Raw genomic sequence first — 18,386 nt, 5'->3', positions numbered from 1 at the left:
TTTATTTATTTATTTTTATGTATTTATTTGTGTGTGTGTGTGTGTGTGTGTGTGTGTGTGTGTGTACCATGTTTGAGAGTCCCTGCAGAAGCCAGAAGAGGGCATTGTTTTCCGGGAGCTGTAATTACAGATGGTTATAATCCTCCTGATGTGGATACTGAGAACTGAACTTGGGTCTTCTTGGAGAACAGCAAGAACTCTAAATGGAAGAATTGTATGTTAGTGTTGATAAAACTTGTTTTTAAAAGTTACTTATACTGTCTAGGAATATAGGTCAATGACATAGCATACACAGGGCCATGAGTTCTATCCCCCAGCAACACACACACACACACACACACACACACACACACACACACACACAGAGAGAGAGAGAGAGAGAGAGAGAGAGAGAGAGAGAGAGAGAGAACTTGGTTCTAACATGTCTATTCTTTCATGCACATGAACAGAAGACAAGCAACTAATTGGGCATCTGTTGTCTTTAAGCCACACAGCCTAGGTTCTGATCCAGCTCTGCCTCTGCCTCTCAGGAGCTGCTGTGATCCTGGTCACTTCTCGGTGCACCATGCATCCTTGCCAGTGAAGTGGGTGATCAGTGCCCCAGTCTGTGTCCACCCAGTGGAGCAAGGACACTAGTGAGAGTCAAACCCAGCCTGCCTGTCGTGAAACAGTGATGACTGGAAACGGGAAGAGAGTACGATTGTCCCTTGAATATTCAACCTGGAAACTCTGTGTCCCTCACACAAGGGTGTGAGGCTTTACTATATCTTGTACACACTTCCTGCATGTTTTATCTCCTTGCTTACTTTAGTTAATGTTTTCAGTTTTATTTTTTCTAATTTTTAAGATTTGTTTGTATTAGTTTTAATTACACGACTGTGCAGGTAAGCACAGGTATCCATGGAGGACAGAGAGAGTGACAGACCTTTTAGAGCTGGAGTTACTGGTTATGAGCCACCTGAAGCAGTCACTGGAACATAACTCCAGACCTCTGAGAGAGCAGCAGCGAGCAGCAGCAGCTCTTAACTGCTGAGTCTCTCTAGTCCCCTATTTCAATTTTTGAAATTTTATATTTTTTATTGATACATAGTCCCTATATTTCCTCCCACATACCTCTAGATTGTTGCTAATACTCGGTGCAATGCAAAACTATATAAACAGTGATTACAATGTATCATATAGCCCACTTCTGTAATCTCCCATTCCTGGGGATTATCTTCCATCTGCGGACTTTGGGACCTACAGACACAGAGGCCAACAGAATTACACTGTAGCTGAATATAAAGCAAGAGGAGAATAAAGCAAAGCCAAAGCCACTGGCTTTCCTCGAGTTCATCATCGCGGGGAAAGACATCTATGAAGATGGCCATTGGATGGAGGCTTGTGCATCTCCACCCCACGTCTTCACTTGGACTCTGCCAGTCCTGTGTTGAAGGCTAGCAGCTTGCATGCTCAATTTCCCCTTCCTTTGGTCCTCAGTGCTCCATGCCTGGTCCTTCTCTGAACTTGCGCTGTCAAAGCTGAAGCCTGTACTGGTTGGCCCTACTTCTGTGTTAGGGTGGATGCAGTGGTCACCCTTCCTGTCCCACTGCCCACTGACTTCTTTTGGACCCACCTTACCTCAGGACAGCCCAGTCCTCCAAGCTGCCACACCTCATGCCACTCTCCAGACACAAGGCTTTCCTGCTAAGGTTCAAGGTCTCCCACTTGGGGCAGCCCCAGTCTCTCCATGCCTGCCTTGAATCCCACCGGTCTCATTCACTGACTCAGTGGGTGCCCAGCCACCAGGGCTACCGAGCACTGGGCCAGCTTGGTCCGCCCCACTTCCTAGCTCCCTAACTCCCTCACCCGCTGTCTTCCTGATGGAGCAGCCAGCTTGCCTGGTGTGCCTCCTCAGGACACCAGCAAATCGATATGCTTTGTACTCCTTTAAGCTAGGCTTCCTGCTACCACTGAGCCTCATTATAATGTGACAGAGTGTTGCCAAGGTAACGGCACTAACTCCCTGTCCTCTCTTCGAATCTCCTAGCAAATGGGGCCTGAAACCTTCCCAGCTGTCCAGCTTCAATGGACTTTGCCACCAGAACCAAGACCAGAGTCTTCAGACGACCAGCTTCATGTTGTCACGGTACAATTGTGCTAGGTACCCAAAGCAGTCTGCTATCCCCAGGGCTCTGCTCTGCCTCCTCTGACCGAGCTTGTTAAGTTGGGTCTCGTGAATGACATCTGTTTATTGGAAAAGTATTATTTGACAGATACCTATACCTAGGCAGGGTGGAGAAAGGCTTAATGGCAGATGGGCTCATACCAAGGACAACAGACTTGGGTATTATGATGAGCTGTTTCTATCTGGAAGCCATTGGGGAATTATGGGGTATCTGCTTTCACCCGTGTGTCATGTACAATTTCTGCAGGATTGATAGCTATGGTCATGAAGGCGCAACCCATCACCCCAATTATTTGCAATTTTCAGCCCCTCTTCTGGGCTGATCATGAGACGATACAAGTTCCTATTGAACCCTTGGCCTGACGAAGGCCTGGGATGCTTCTGTCCTCTGGATGATTCTTGCTCTACATAGCACCATGATGCAGCAACTCCTGCCTAATCACTAACTTTTTTGTCTTCCTGGCCACGCCAGCTGTGTTAAGCCCAGCTGCCTGTCCCCCATCCCCTGCCCCCAGATAGCAGAGCGGGCACTACAAACTCTGTTCCCACTTTGATGTCCTACCCTTCCAACTCAAGGGTCCCAAGGACTCCCAGGAATCATTTGATCCCCCTTCCCACTCAAGTTCACTCCCTCCAACCCCCAACTCTATGTTCTTGTTACTGTGGGGAAATTAACTAGGAGCCCTCTGGGGAGCCTACTGCCTCACCCCATCTCCACTCTGTGACCCCCAAGTCGGGCCTTCCTCCACTTCATTCTATAGATCGATAAGCTGTGGCCATAAGCTGTGGCCCAGGAGACCAGTCTCTCGTCTCCACCTGTTCATTCCTTTCAGCAACAACACATAGCTGGTTATCCACCTTCAGGAAAGATTCACCCCAATTCCTGCCAGCATCAACCATGCTCCCCTCCTAGATCCCCATGCAGAACTACAAGTCATCGCTGGCTGAGTCTGTTGCTGCTCCTCCCAGCCTCCTTGGTGGCAAGTCTTGCTCCTCAGGACCACTCCGGAGGAGTTTACCAGCAATGTCTACAGTCTGGTAATGGCTTTATTGGCACTGTCTTCACAATGGCCATCACCCCTCAATGGATCTATGACTGCCTCTGGGCTGGGCACAGCTTTCTTTTCTATGCCCTCAGGCCCTCTTTGCCATCCTCAGCTCTTTGTGGTCTCACCAAGCTGCCATCATTAAAGACTGAGGTGACCGAGTTCAGGCCTCAGCTCTCCATGCTGCGTACTCTCCCCCTTCTCAGTGCTCACATCCTTTCATGCCTCTCTCCCTTGAATTATAGACTCACACCTGGCCTGCAGCTGACAGCTCTCTTAGACCGAATAACTCCCAAGCCTGCAGGTCCACCCCCACCAACTCAGCTCTGCCCGGCTCTTTCCCGTTCCCATCAGCAGTGAGTTTGTTCTTCCATTGCTGTAACTGAGCATACAGGAACTCAGCCTGGCTCTCAGAGACCCAGGATCTCTCGGTCCTCACAACCAGCCCAGCGGCAGATCCTGCGGCTCCCAACCATCAGTGTTCCTAGCCAAAGTCACCTACTTTCTGGTCTTCATATCTTCCCATCGTTTTTAAATGTTTTTTTTTCTGTTTGTTTGCTTTATTTATTTATATTTTGTTTATCCAGACAGGATTTCTCTGTGTAGCCCCAGCTGTTCTGGAACTCTGTAAACTAGGCTGGACTCCAACTCAAAGATCTACCTGCCTCTGCCTCCTGAATTCTGGGATTATGGCATGAGCCACCATTCCTGGCATGTATGTATGTGTATATATATATGTATATATATATAATTTTACACACACACACACACACATATATATAATTTGATTTTCTCATCTTTGTCACGTGCCAGAAACCTTTGGTTTCAGACATTCAGGAATTTCCTCCATGCTTGTGGCCATGTCACTCCAGACTAGGGGCAGCTAACACCCTCAGCCTCTCCCTCTGCCAGACCACCTAGATAGGCCTCTGCAAGTCAAATTGCCTCTGCGTCCCCCTCTCAATCAGGTTTGCCCTTCCAGCTGGGCTCATTTTCCCACACAGCAGATCGGCGGGGGTACCTGTAAGACTTGGTGGCTTTACAGGTGTGTGGGGGGAAGCAGGAGTAAAGATACAGACACAGAGACAGAGACACACAAGACTGATGGTAGAGAAACAGGGAGAGAACCACAGATATATACAGAGAGAGGTAGAGAGAGAGACAGAGAGAGGAACAATGGAGGCAGGAGGATGGTGTGAGGTGAAGATGGATGGATTTGAAGCCAGCGTGTATGACCTGAGGATTTTGTTCTATGAGAAGGCAGACTTTTCAGGGGGGGGGGGATCAAGTAGGGAGGGAAGGGATCTGTCTGGCTTCCATTTTGGGACTCTTACTCTTAGTAGAGAGTGGGGAGTTTAAGTGGGGCCCTCGAGGGTAGGACATCATTCTGGAGGCACCAAGTTGGTTCATGTGAGGTGTGGCCACTCTTGGGGGCCAGAAGAGCTACAGAAGAGTATTGGAGTGTGTTGTTCTGATGAAGGCCAGAGCTGGGGTGCTGGGGTTGAAGTGGGCTAAGGGAAGGAAGGGAAACTAGCTAGTTTACACACACTGGCTTGAGTGCCAGTGGACCATGGGCAGAGACAGCAAGAGAAACAGGGTAGGGAGGAGGTCCAAGTCCATTCCACTGGCTTTAGAGCCAGAAAGAGGCTCTGAGCAGGTTTGCCTGTGGGATGTTGGATGAAGCTGAAGCCCCAGACAAGCTCAGCACCCAGGGAACCCAATGGACTCCCTTTACAAGGACATCCACCAAGACCAGGAAGCTCCATAGGACAGGCAACATAGACCAGCTGTGAACCACTCGTCCCCTGAGAAGAGACTGGATGGGCATTTCCAACAGAGGGCCCTTCATGGACCCCACCAAATCCAGGACCATGGGGCAGCCCAGAACAGAAGAAGAGATTCAGGGTGTACTTGACATTGTCACTATATATACTCCATGGGCTTCTGGAGATATCTTCACACTCAACAGGCTTGGCAGAAGGTCCAAGATCCCCAGGAGTGGCTCAGAACACCATTACTTAGTGACCGGTCTCTACCTCTGCACACCAAATCACAACCTGACTCTTCGATGTCACCCTTGCAGTGGGTCTTCGCTTGGTGACCTGGTTCCTGTCTGGGAGCACAGACTCCCAGCAGGAAGCAGGCAGGTTCCGAGTAGCTCCCACAGTGGGTCTGCAGGATAGCAGGTTCTCCTGGGTGAGGGGAGCAGGAAGAAGACAAGGCTGTGCTGATCCTGTCACCAATCCCAGTCTCAGGACTCTGTGTGTATTTGGCATATTTGTGGGACACGCATCCTCACTTCTATATTTGAGCTCCCCTGCCTCCACCTTCTTAAGCTGAGGAAGCAGAAGCTCAGGAGTGTGAAGTCTCTGCCTCAGGTGTGGCAGAGCCCGGTTCTGCAGGCTTCTAGGGTGCACGCTTTCCCCTGCACCACACGGCGTCTCTTTGATTTGGCCATTCCCCTACCAGGACTGGACAGCTGGATGCTGTTTCGGGATCCCACTCTTGCAGTTGTGAGTTTTCAGGGTACAGGAAGAGAAGGGAGCAAGTTGCCCTACTAAATACAAGCTTGTGCCAGGCGCTGAGCTGCAGTGTCTCCTTTCTCCCTCACCGTCTGAGTTAGGCACTCAGGGGGAAACTGAGGCAGACATGAGGGGAAGTACCGGCTCAAGATTACAGGACTGGGAAGTAGCAGAGGTTTCCCTAACTCCAGGACCCATAGAATCCAGTCCAGGCAGGATTCCCTCACCTACAGCTCCTTTGCTTTCATGGGGATCTTACCTCAAAGGTACAAAGGTCCATCTGCAGATAGGGTGCGTAGTGAGCCTTGAACCTCATCTGCTGCCTTCCTGAGGCTTCGGGTTAAGGACAACGGCTATTTGTTCACAAGGTATTAAATGCACTAGCGATGGTCACTGGTGTAGAAAAACACAAAAGGAGATAAGACCCAGTCATCTCCACTGTCTTTATTGCTAATGTTCCATGTTCCATCAGAATTACTCATGGGGAAGTGGGGAGAGAGGGGAGAGATAGGGAGAGGGGAGAGCCAGAGACACAAGAATTAGAATGGAGACACAGAACAGAGAAAGGAGACAGAGATAGAGGAGAGAGGGGGAAGGAGACAGAAACAAGAAAGATAATCAGGGGAAAGAGAGGGGAGAGACAGGAAAGGGTGGAGAAAGGGGGAGAAAGAAGCCGGGCGGTGGTGGTGCATGCCTTTAATCCCAGCACTCAGGAGGCAGAGGCAGGCGGATCTCTGTGAGTTCGAGACCAACCTGGTCTACAAGAGCTAGTTCCAGGACAGGCTCCAAAACCACAGAGAAACCCTGTCTCAAAAAAAAAAAAAAAAAAAAAAAAAAGAAAGAAAGAAAGAGGGAGAGAGAAGAGGTGCGGAAGAGACGAGAGGGGTATCTGTATCAAACCCACTTCCAGAAGCAAGCTCACAGGACACCTTGGTGTGGCCAGTGGACAGGAGCGAAGCTGGCCATTGACTGACCTTATTTGTTTCCAGGTTTCTAAGCTTGAAAAGTGATGGCTATACCAAAGGATCAAGCAAGGGCCCTCCTGTGGGCTTTGGCTCCCCAAGTGACTAGCCAGAACCAGAACCATGTTTACTTACACTGCCCAGAGGGCGCAGATTCATGAGAAGTGAGGACAGGTGTGACAGGCAGCAAAGATCTCTGCCTCCTCGGCAATATGGTGACATCATCTCTGGCCATGGAAAAAGCTGTGGTAACGTGCTGGGACCAGATTGGCTTGGCCCTATCATACAATCTGCATAGAAGAAACCCCCACCCCAGTCCTCTAGGTGGGGGCTTGATGACTATGCTGGATCTGGGACTATTTATCAGCCGTTGTCACCAGCATCTCAGGCTCCCTTCCCTAAAGCCTTCCCAATTGCCCACCCTGGTCAGGAGGGGTGGTCAGTCTGCTGGAGTCTACCCTTGTCTCCATACCTCAGGCTTCATTCTTCCAGCTAGACCTGCCTACACCTCTTGGAGGGCTGTCTGGGATGGCCAGGGGCATCCTGCTGTTAACTAGAGTTTTAGAATCGGAGCCCAGGCTAGCAAGACAAACTGTCAGCCTCAACAGGCCAGTTAAAGAGACAACACTAAAAACAAGAAGCAGAGGGGGTTTATTCAACATGATCACATTGGAAGACAGATAAAGTAGTTCAGTGATCCCCCTGCCCTACCCAGCCCCAAGTCCATCTCCAGAGTCCTGGCACAAGGTTCAGGATTAAATAGAGGGTAAGTTCTGATAAAGGTGTTGTCCCCATCACCAACCTGCCATTATCTCTCCTACAAAGTTATCCCAACTGTAACGACTCTCCTCCCATAGACATCCCCCCACACACACTCCCCTACCTCCCCGCTGTAAATGTCACCAGGCTTCAGCCTTTTCCTTTTTCAGCACGAGATACCTGGAGAAATTCCAGTTCCTTGGGACCTGTTGTTTACATAGCCTGAGCTGAATGTCATTTCTGGCCGGTCAACCATGCTGCAGGCACCAGGAGCTAGAGGCAACAGAAGTATCCACACTGGACTCCATCTTCCTGTCTGAGTGCCTCCTTCCTGGATGAAATCAGACTTTGTTGTCTATGTGAATCACATTTCCCATGTTTCCTGGCTGTTCTTCTTTCCCGTGGGGCTGAGGCATGCCCCTTATCTCTTCTCTAAAGGGCTCAGGACTATTGCATATGCTGCGCATCTGTGACTTTGATTGGGTAGGTTAGAACCACCTTGGGCTGTAGCCTGGCCGCCCCAGCAGCCGCCTGCCCTCCTCCCTGGCTCATGTTTGTCCTGTGACAGTGCTTTAGGGAGTTACTCTTTTCTTTGTCTTCTTTGAGAGTATCCAAATGTCCTCACCCGAGGGGAGGCAGAGAAGGGTCACCTTGTTACCGGGAGCCTACAAGAGATAACCGTTCAGACACAGTTTATAGCAAACTGGAAGTCTTTGTTCGGGCCAGCTGGGACTACACATATTTGAGAACCCAAATGTAGCCCCGAGCTTTTAGACCAAGATGCTTTTAAAGACAAAACCCACATCCTGGTATCTCACTCAGCAGTGCAGCATGAATAATAAAACCCAGAGACAGAAATTGGGGTTCAGCTCGAAAACCAGAAAAGCAAAGCAGCCAAGCCACTAGAGAAGTCTTACTTCTACCAAGGCTGGGCGACCACAAATTGAGCAACCTAAGCCTCTCTCTCCTCCCATTTTATATTCCCTCTAGTGCTGGAATTAAGGGCACATGACTCCCTAGGACTGGGATTAAAGGTGAGCCACCATCACTTGGATTTGTTTCAGCATTGACCTTGTGTAGCCCAGGGTGGCCTTGAACTCACAGAGATCCATCTGACTCTGGCACCCAAGTCCTGGGATTAAAGGTATGTGTCACCATTACCTGACCTCTAGTGGCTTTAGCTTTGCCTCTGGTCTTCAGGCAAGATTTATTTATCAAAATACAAATAATATCCCGCTGCACAGCAGTTGCAGGGGGAGTTTTGTGCAAGCAGACAGTGTAACAGAAGATATGAGAATCAGTTAGCTGGGGCATCGTGGTCCTTGGGTAACTTCTCACAGATTCTCCATCAAGGAGATTAAATTCTCGTTAAACCTGAAATGGCCTCGATAAGAATGCAGGATGGAAGCGCCTCTGCACTGTCCTACCCTTTGCTTCAGGGGGTCATAATCTTAGTGAGTTCTAAGGTTTCTTTACATATTTTGGGTAGACATATCTTTTGTCAAATAGAGATTTTGAATATTCCTCCCACTCTGTCCTTTGCTTTGTTTTATTTTAATTAACTACTAATTAATTGGGTCTGTGTGTGCCCCTGCATGTGGGAAAGTCAGAGGACAGCTTTTGGGAGTCCTTTTTCTCCTTCCATCAGTAGATCCCAGAGATCAGACTCAGGTTGCTTGGCTTGGTGGAGAGCACTTTCACCCACTGGGCCATCTCACTGTCCCGACTTTGTTTTCTTAGTGGTATTTCCAAAGTCCAAAGGTTTTAACTTTCCAGCCAGTCCAATGTATCCATTTCTATTTTGAAAGTTGTGCTTTGTGACCAAAATAGGGCATTCTTGCCCCTAAGATGGGAGGATTTTCTCCTGAGCTTTTGTGGTTCTGGTCTTTGTATATGAGGTAGACTGGGGTTGATGTTAATAAATCAGCCTGCTGTTTTGGGCTTGGAAACCATCTTATAGCAAAATCAAATGAGGTTTGTTTCTGATTATGACTAACTCTCTGTTTTTCAGGATTAAGCTATGCTCCTCTTCTAACCGTAAATACAAATGATTCTGTCCTGCCTGTTTTAGACAATGGCACCCGTGCCTTTGTTTCAGGAGGTTGTTATGACCAACTTGTTCCGCTTATGTTCTGCCTCGTAACCCCACGTATTTGCCTGCCAAATTCCCCATTTGGAAACCCCTCCACTCCTGAGCTATAAAAACCCTATCTCGTAAGGTGAGCATCCAAACTGCCTAGGCTCGAGGGAGGGGGACTTGATCGGGGGAGGGGGAGGGAAATGGGAAGCGGTTGCGGGGACGAGGCAGAAATCCTTAATAAATAAATTAATTAAAAAATAAAAAATAATAAAAAAATAAAATTAAAAATTATTATCAAAAAAAAAATAAAAAAATAAAAACTCTATCTCTCCTGTGTCCAAAGCTGATCTCACCTTAGGCAGAGACAGCCTATGTACATGAATGAAGCTGGCTTTAATTTGGTCATGCTTTGGGTCAGTGGCATTTCTCCTAGTGAAATTAATAGTACCTAGTTCCTCTCACATTCTCTCTTACTGGCTCAGGAATATTTGCCCAAGTGGCCTTCCTCCCAGTTGGAGACATAGTTGTGCCCCATGGAACTTCTGCTTAACATCACCTGTAGGAGTGCTACTGGATCCTCTTAAGTGTTAAGTGTTTATATGGGGTACCTTTTCCCAAAGGTCTATATTTTAAAAAATTCTTTGTGTGTGCTCATTCCTGTGTGCTGCATGAGTGTGGGTTCACACTTACCATGGTGCAGGTATAGGGGTCAGAGGGCAACCTAATGTTGGTCCCGCCTTACACCTTGTGGAAGCAGGGTCTCTTGTTTACTTTTGCCCCCAAATTGTCCAAGGACTCTCCCATCTTCACCTTCCCAGGAACACTGGGATCCAGTGCATCCAGATTTACATGGGCTCTGGGAATTTGAACTCAGGTCTTGGAGTTTGTGTGGCAAGTGCTTTATTCACTAAGTCAACCCCCAGCCTCTTTACTATTGTTGTTATTATTGAGACAGGATATCACTACATAGCCCTAGGCAGTCTGGAACTTTCTAAGTAGTATGGGCTATCCTTGAACCTACAGAAATCCTCGGCTCCAACCTCCCTACTACTGGGATTTTGGGTGTATGCTGAAAGGTTTGGGATGAGGAGGTTCCAAGACCCAGATGGATCACTAGGGAGAAAGGAACTTATTAGAAGCCTTCTCACTATCACGGACAGACAGGCACGGGGCAACAGCATGGTGGGGACTCCAAGGCGACTCAGGCCTCAGCACTGGAGACAGATGCAATGGTGGGGGCTCTGAGGAGAGGAATCAGGGCAGAGTAGAGTCTCTTCTTCCACTTCTCTGAGGGTGGGGAGGTTCCCTGCCTATAGCCAGGCTCTCTGATTCCCAGGCAGAAGGAAGGAGGCAGGGAACAGGTGAGAAGTGGGATATGTAGCCACTAATAACCTCTTTGGTGTAAACTCACTTCCCAGCTGAGAGACCCTGGCACCAGGGAGTCATTGAGCTGGGGACTCACAGAGGCTTTCTCGGGGTGCCTGCGGGGTGCTTGTGAGGGGAGAATGGCTGCTGCTGGCATTGTTGCCCCAGCAGCTGGATTCTGACATTATGTTTTTACCTGTACTACCACACCCGACTCTGCCTTTATTACTATACGCTCATGGTGAGTCTTGATGCCCAGTGGTTTACGCACTTCAATTTTGTTTGGGAAAGCGTGGCTTTGGCTAGAAGTCGTTTCCATTTGAATTTCACCCCCCTGCCTGTCAGTCCCTCCAGAAGGGTTGCTGGGGTTTCACCGACTCACACTGACTTCTCCCCTATGGAGATCAGCTTGCTCAGGGCTCTGGAGTCTCAGGACACAGACGGGATCTTAGTTCTGCTTTCTGGAGGTACCGTCGTCATCTTCTCTCGGCAATGCCCGTGACTGTCTGGAGCACGAATCACCTGCTTTGTTAAATTTATCCTTCTGTGCTCTTGGGTGGTATTCTCACAGGAGGCTTTAAAACCTCCTTTCCTAATTGTTGGCTAATAGATGCAGCTGGGGCTTGTAGGGTGCGTCTTTGTTGGCTTCACTAGGTTCTGGCAGGGGCTTCTCAGCAGTTTCTACACAAGCAGTTCTTATTAATAAAGGCTGGCTGATATCTTTGCAGATCTGTGCTGCTTTTTTTTTTTCTTGGTGTCCTTTTGCAATCTCTAAATCATCCAATAAACATCACGGGAAAGTGATGAGAGCAGGGGCCCTTGATCTCACAAGAAGAACATGGAATATGCACGAGCCTCAGTCTGTGAGTGTTGTATTGGGCTTTTTCTATTCGATTTAATCATGCCAAATGGCACTTTGTACCTGTTGAAATGATTTCTTCAGTGAATGTGGTGAATTAACTGGTCAATTTTCAAATGTCAGAACCACCTGCATTCTGGTATGAACCCCACCTAGCCGAAGCGCATCATCTTTTTATATGTTGCTGGATCTCATGAGTCACGGACATTTTGTTGAGGATTTTTTTTCAGTGTGTTCATGACAGAGAACACTCAGGGAGGTTTCGAAAGTTTTCTAATGAATTTTTCCATCTGGCATAGAGGTTCTGCCAGGCTCACAAATGAGTACTGAGGTTTCCTTCCCCCTCTGTTTTCTGAAAGAGTTTGTGTAGATTTGTGTTAATTTTCTTGGGATGCACGACTTCTCCAGTGAAACCAACTGGGTCTGAGATTTTTCTTGTTGGAGATGCTTTTTTTTTTGAACTTTTTTTTCATTTATTTTACATGCCAACTACAGTTTCCCCTGCCTCCTCTCCTCCTCCACCCCCACTCCCATATACTCCCTCCCATCCACTCCTCCTCTGGCTCTACTCAGAAAGGGGCAAGTATCCCTTGGGCTTGAACATAGCTTGGCACATCAAATTGAGGCAGGACCGAGTTTAAGGCTGAGCACCCAATTTGTTTGTTTTTAATGGAAAAGTTGTTTTAAAAAGTAACTATCCAAGGGCTGGGGAGATGGCTCAGCCGTTGCGCCCTTCTGGGCTTGTAGAGGACCCAGGTTTGGTTCCTGACACTCAAATCAGGCGGCTCACACCTACCTGTAACTCCAGGTCCAGGGGATCTACCGCCTGCCTCAGAGGGCACTGTGTGAACATGAAATAGGCACACAACCATGTGCAGGCACGCTCACACACATGGACACACACACACATGCACACACGGTAATTTTAAAGAAGAGAATTTTTGTCTTCTGATAGCACACTTTTTGCAAGCTGTATTTTATTAAAGGAATTTCTCCTCTTACCGTAGTTGTCAATCTGGATGGCATAAAGATGTTTGTCACATTATCTTTATTAGGGTTGGCAGCTTGTCACTCCCGATCTTGTCACCCTCTGGATGCGTGTAAGAAGTGAAACAATATTTTTGGTTTGTGCTGTTTTGTTCTTTTGGTTCACCTGTTTTCAGTTGCTCCATCTTTTCAAACGTGGCTTCTTCCCCTCTCTTAGTGTCTGTCTCTCCTCTTGCTGTTGGTTTCCTGTTTGATTCCTCCTCTCTTTCATTTTCTCCTTCTGGGTCGAGTTTGCCTCTTTGAGTTCTCGGGGTAGACCTCTGGGCTGCAGGCTTCAGAACTAGGACTGGAGTTACAGATGGGTGTGAGTTTGTGGGCTCAAGAGCAGTTGGAACACCTGACTGCCAAGCCACCTCTCCAGCCCAAGCCTACTGCACTTGCTGGATCTGAGTTTGTTTCCCAGCCCTCACAGCAGGCAGCTCACTGTCCCCTGTAACTCAGCTCTGTAGGATCTGATGCCTCGTCTGGATTTTAAGGGCACTGCACTTAGGTCTATATACCCACCCACAGACATACATGAATATAAATAATTGAAATAAACATTTTTAATAGTGCATCTCTACTAGACAGTACACAGGTATGGCCTGTTTTTCAAAAGCCCATTCTGATGAACTCTTGCTTCTCACCAGAGTCTGTACCCAGCTGATATTTGAGTACAGATTCACTCTTCCACCTTGTGCTCTGTTTTCCTCTTCCGCCTTCCTTTTCTTTGACAAGATCTTACTATGCAGCCCAGACTGGATTTGAACTTGTCATCATCCTGTCTCAGTCTCCCCAGCACTGGGATCTTATGTGTCCCATCACGCTGGGCCTGTCTTTATTTCTGATTAGAGCTTGGAGATCATGTACACTGAGGGTGGTGGTTCGAATAGGAATGCCCCCCATAGACTCATGGATGTGAATACTTGGCCCATAGAGAGTGGCACTATTAGGAGTGACTTTGTTGGCGTATGTGTGGCCTTGTTGGAGGAAGTGTGCCACTGTGGAAATGGGCTTTGAGGTCTCATAGGTTCAAGCTACCCCTGTATGGTTCATAGTCTCTTTCTGCTGCCTGAGGATCAAGATGTAGAACTCTCAGCACTATGTCTGCCTGCATGCCACCATATCCTGCCATGATGATAATGGACTAAATCTCTGAAACTAAAAGCCATTCCAATTAAATGTTTTCCTTTATAAGAGGTGCCGTGGTCATGGTGTCTCTTCACAGTAAGAGAAGCCCTGACTAAGACACTGGGGTTCTTCTGTCCTTTTCCTCTACTTCCATCAATAATACCAATGGAGGGAAAGGCAGATAAGGGTATGAACAATTCCATTGCAGTATAGACGTTTTATAAAAATATATTTATTTTTAATTCATGTACATTGATATTTTGACTATATATATGCCTGTTGTAGGCATATTAGATTCCATGGAACTGGACTTTTAGACAGTTGTAAGCTGACATATGGATTCTGGGAATTGAACCCGGGATCCTCTGGAAAAGCAGTCAGTGCTTTTAACTGCCAAGCCATCTCTCCAGCCCCTAGTATAGGCTTTTTTAATTTGGGAGGAAAGGTTGAAATAGGGGATTCCCTGGTGCGAGAATTAGAGCCGCTGTCTGCTTGGATGCTGGGGCACCTACAGGGGTTCTTCCCTCAGGGTACTGGGAAGATTAAAGCATTTGCAGTCCAGATCTGACCATTGCTAGGGTAGCCAAGAAGGATGAGGCAGAGAATGGCAGGCGATGGAGATACATCTTCAGGGGCCAACCTTTACAGAGCAGGGAAGGCAAGGATGGAGGAAAAGATGCTTAGTTCTGGGGTTGCAAGTTGCTTTAGTCTCACCACTTAGCCAAATAGAGAATATTCACACACACACACACAAATGCGGCACTGGTTAATGCTAACTTTTTAACTTGTGCTTTAGCTCTTTGACTCTGATGTGTCTAGATGTGGTTTCCTGTGGATGGGTCTAATTTGTGGGTCTCTGAGAATCGCCTTTCATGAAATTTGGTGACATTGGCGACATTTGTTTTATCTCCTCCTCGACCCACTGTTTCTCCTTTTCTTTTGAGACTCAAATGCTTACATCTGTGATTTTTTAAATCCTCCCTGGGTTCCTGGGGTACTCTGCATTTCCTCTTTTCTGCACACTGGGTGGGTCTGGTGTTTCTAACTATAAAACGCTCATTCTTTCCTCCACCAGGTGACTGCTTCATTTTTTTCTTTTCTTTTTTTTTTTTTTTTGCAGTTCAATTTTTCCCCCTTTGGACTGGCAAGCACGAGCCCGACAGTCTGTGTTTGGTCCTCGGGACCCACAGGATAGATAGATATAACTGACCCCTGGAGATTGTCCTCTGACCTCCGTACTTGGGAGACACACACACACACACACACACACACACACACACTCATGCACTCTACATAAATAAATGTAATGATTTTTAAAATTTCCCTCTGCAGTGTTTTTCTCTTTCCATCCAATATGAGAACATTTTCCTTTTCTGCACATATCACCATTAAAAATAGCAGCTTTTGTCTAGTAATCCCAGCGTTTGCTCATCTCAGGGCTGATTCATCTCAGCGTCTCTTCTTCACAGTGACTCACGTGGTCTCGATGCTTTAAATGTCAGATAATTCCAGAGACCGTTATCGTTATGTTCTGAGACTTTGGATTCTGTTATATTGTCTCTCCCCCCCACCCCAGATTTTTTGTTTTGTCTTAATAACCAATTTACTTAGTTAGATAAAAGTTGGAGAGAAAGGTGTGTGTGTGGGGGGGAACCAGTTTCCATAACCACATAGGTTGGGAGTCACAGGGTTGGCAAATTGCTGAACAAGAGCATCGATTCCAGTTCAAGACCAAAGGCCAGAGGAACCCTGGTGTGACCCCTAGTCAAATAGGGGAGGGCTGGTGTCACTTCTTCCTCTTCCAGTTCTTTCTGACCTTTGCTAGGCTGGTCATCCCACCACACTGTGGAGGGCTCATCAGCACAAATATTAACCACAGTGGAAATACCGTCCGAGACACACCTAGTCCTACTGGTCAGCTGACTGTCCAGGTATCTCGTCACTTGGTCAAACTGTGACTGTCCATCTTCACTGTCACCTTCATGAGACCTGAAATCACCTAGGAGGTGGAGGCGCACCAGTGGTGTGTCTGAGGGTCTTTCTACAGGTAATCGACCATGGGGAGAAGACCTCTAAATGCTGGTAGTGCCATGCTACAGACTGAGAGCCTATTCAGAGTCAGGGAAAGAGGAAGCCAGCCAGTTGCATCATCTCATTTCTCTGCTTCCTGGCCATCATAAGAGCCCTGCTCTGTCTGGCCACCTCCCACAATCCCTTTCTGCCATGACAGCCTGACCCCTCAGAAACTGAGCCAAAATGTATCTTTCCTCTTTAGGTTACATAGGTCCAGAGTTTAGTCACTATGTTACCAAAGGAACTAGCAAACTGTGTCACACAAAGTGACACAAACTGACCATCACAATGGGAGCTTGGATTGCAGCTCTACCTTCTTTTTGCCTGCTTCACACTTCACAATACAACCCAAATCCAGACAGCGATTCTGAATAGGAAGCTAGCCAGTTCTCCTCCTCTGCTTTCTCTCCCCTGGTCCCTCATTCACCTGCTTGTCCCCATGTGCCCTCCAGATGGAGGCAGGAGGGCTCCCTGCCTGTGGTCACGCAGCTCTCTGAACACGCCACAGGAACTTGACACGATTTGAACCCCACACATCCCCAACCTCCCCATTTTCTCCCCGCCCCCACCAACATAACATTTTTATTGATTTTTTGGGAATTTCACAGCACACATTCCAATTACACTTACTTCCCAGTCCTCCCAGGTCTGCAACCCCACCCTTGCGACTTCCCTCCCAAGAAGAAGAAGAGAAAGAAGGAGGAGGAGAAGGAGAAGGGAAAAAAGAAGAGGAAGGAAGCCATCAGCTGTGGGGAGCTACACTTCAGCATCCTCATCACCAATTTTAGCAGTTCTCTTTGATGACGTTCTGTCTGTTACATGTTCAGGGGGTGGTTGGGCTGGGAGTAGAGGTTATCACAGAAGCCTTCTTCATCCCCTTTTCTCATATGCCTTCAGTGGCAGAACAGACTATGGACTTTAACATGGCTACAGGCCAACCTCCCAGGTTTCATTCCAGGGCCTGCCTCTTTGTGTGACTCCAGAACTTTCTGGTCACCAGTTTTCATTCATCTACCAGCATTGGCTTCTGTGGTCACGCTGATTCGTTGGGAGTTATTTACATGGACAGGAAGAGGACCAGGAGAGAACCCCTGGAAGTCATCTCCATGCTCCCCGTGCTCTGTCGTATGTGCAGGAGCACAAGCAGCGTGGGTTTATCTCCTGGGGCAGCTAGACTCAGCCCTTCATGTTTAACAGGTCAACCTTTAATGTAACGTTCTCTTCGAGTATTTCATCGTGGGTCCCGAAGCAGCACTGTGACTTTGAATATTCTGTTTGAAACATAGTTTATAAGTTCATGAAAGTAGGTTCTTGTTGTCACAAAGCCGCAGGTCACAGAGGTACCAATGTGACAAAGGTTCTGTCATCAAAGCCTTAGCTAGTATTTTCTCCCCTCCCTCCCTCCCTCCCTCCCTCCCTCCCTCCCTCCCTCCCTCCTCTCCCTCCCTCCCTTCTTCCCTCTCTCCCTCCCTCCCTCCCTCCCTCACTTCCTCCCTCTCTCCCTTCTCTCCTCTTTCATCCTTTCCTTCCTCCCTGTCCCTCTCTCCCTTCTCTCCTACCTTCTCTTCCTCTGTTCCTTTTATCTTCTTCCCTTCTCCCTCCTTTTCCACCTCCTCACCTCCCTATCTCCTCTTTCCTCCATCCCTGCCCTCACCACCAATTTCTGGCACCTTCAGGTGTTCAGAACTGCCTTCAGGCTCCTGCTTCCTCTGCTGCCCTTCCATCAGAGTCAGTGGCACATTCCTTAGGGTTTAGTTCCAGCAGCCCCATTTCTCTCACGCACTGATCGTGGGGAACAGGTCACCCTAAACTCAACACTTAAACTACAGTCAGTGCTGACCTTGCTCATAGGTCTGCCAGGATGACTGGGGTCTGAGGAGATAGTGTTTTCCCTCTCATAGTTTGACCTGGGGTAGCCAGACAGCTGTGCTGGCCTCACCTGGGGTCACAGTCTCTGTATCCCCAGCTGCTGATGTCTCTGTCCGCAGGGGCCACAGCCAGAGCCGCTGGATGCAGCCTTAGTGTGTGGTACTCGGTGCAGCTGATTGCTTGGCTGCTGCCAGCACACTGCTGGGCACTGAGGGAGGTTGTCCATGACAAGGTAGAAGGGAACATGTGGCCTTTTATAATCTGCTCTTAGAAGTTGCATCCCATTGTTCCTCGGCACTGTGTGGGCTGAGATGCCAGAGACAGCCCAGGATCTAGGAGAGGAGACACAGGACCCTCCAGAGGCAGCGTGAATGAAAGGGTGCACAGGGCAGCCACATTGGAGAAGCTCATCTGTTGCAGCAGCTGTGTGGTTGTGGATTAATGTTAACTAAACACTCAGTTCCCTCCTTGCCAGTCTTCCAGAGCTCAGAGCAGATAACGGGAATTATTCTCAAGCACTTGCTCCA

The sequence above is a fragment of the Microtus oregoni genome, unplaced genomic scaffold (genome assembly GCF_018167655.1).
Source record: "Microtus oregoni isolate MIOR12 unplaced genomic scaffold, Mior012 000025F_ref0000491, whole genome shotgun sequence".
Lineage (NCBI taxonomy): Eukaryota > Metazoa > Chordata > Mammalia > Rodentia > Cricetidae > Microtus > Microtus oregoni.
This window is presented reverse-complemented; position numbering follows the sequence as displayed.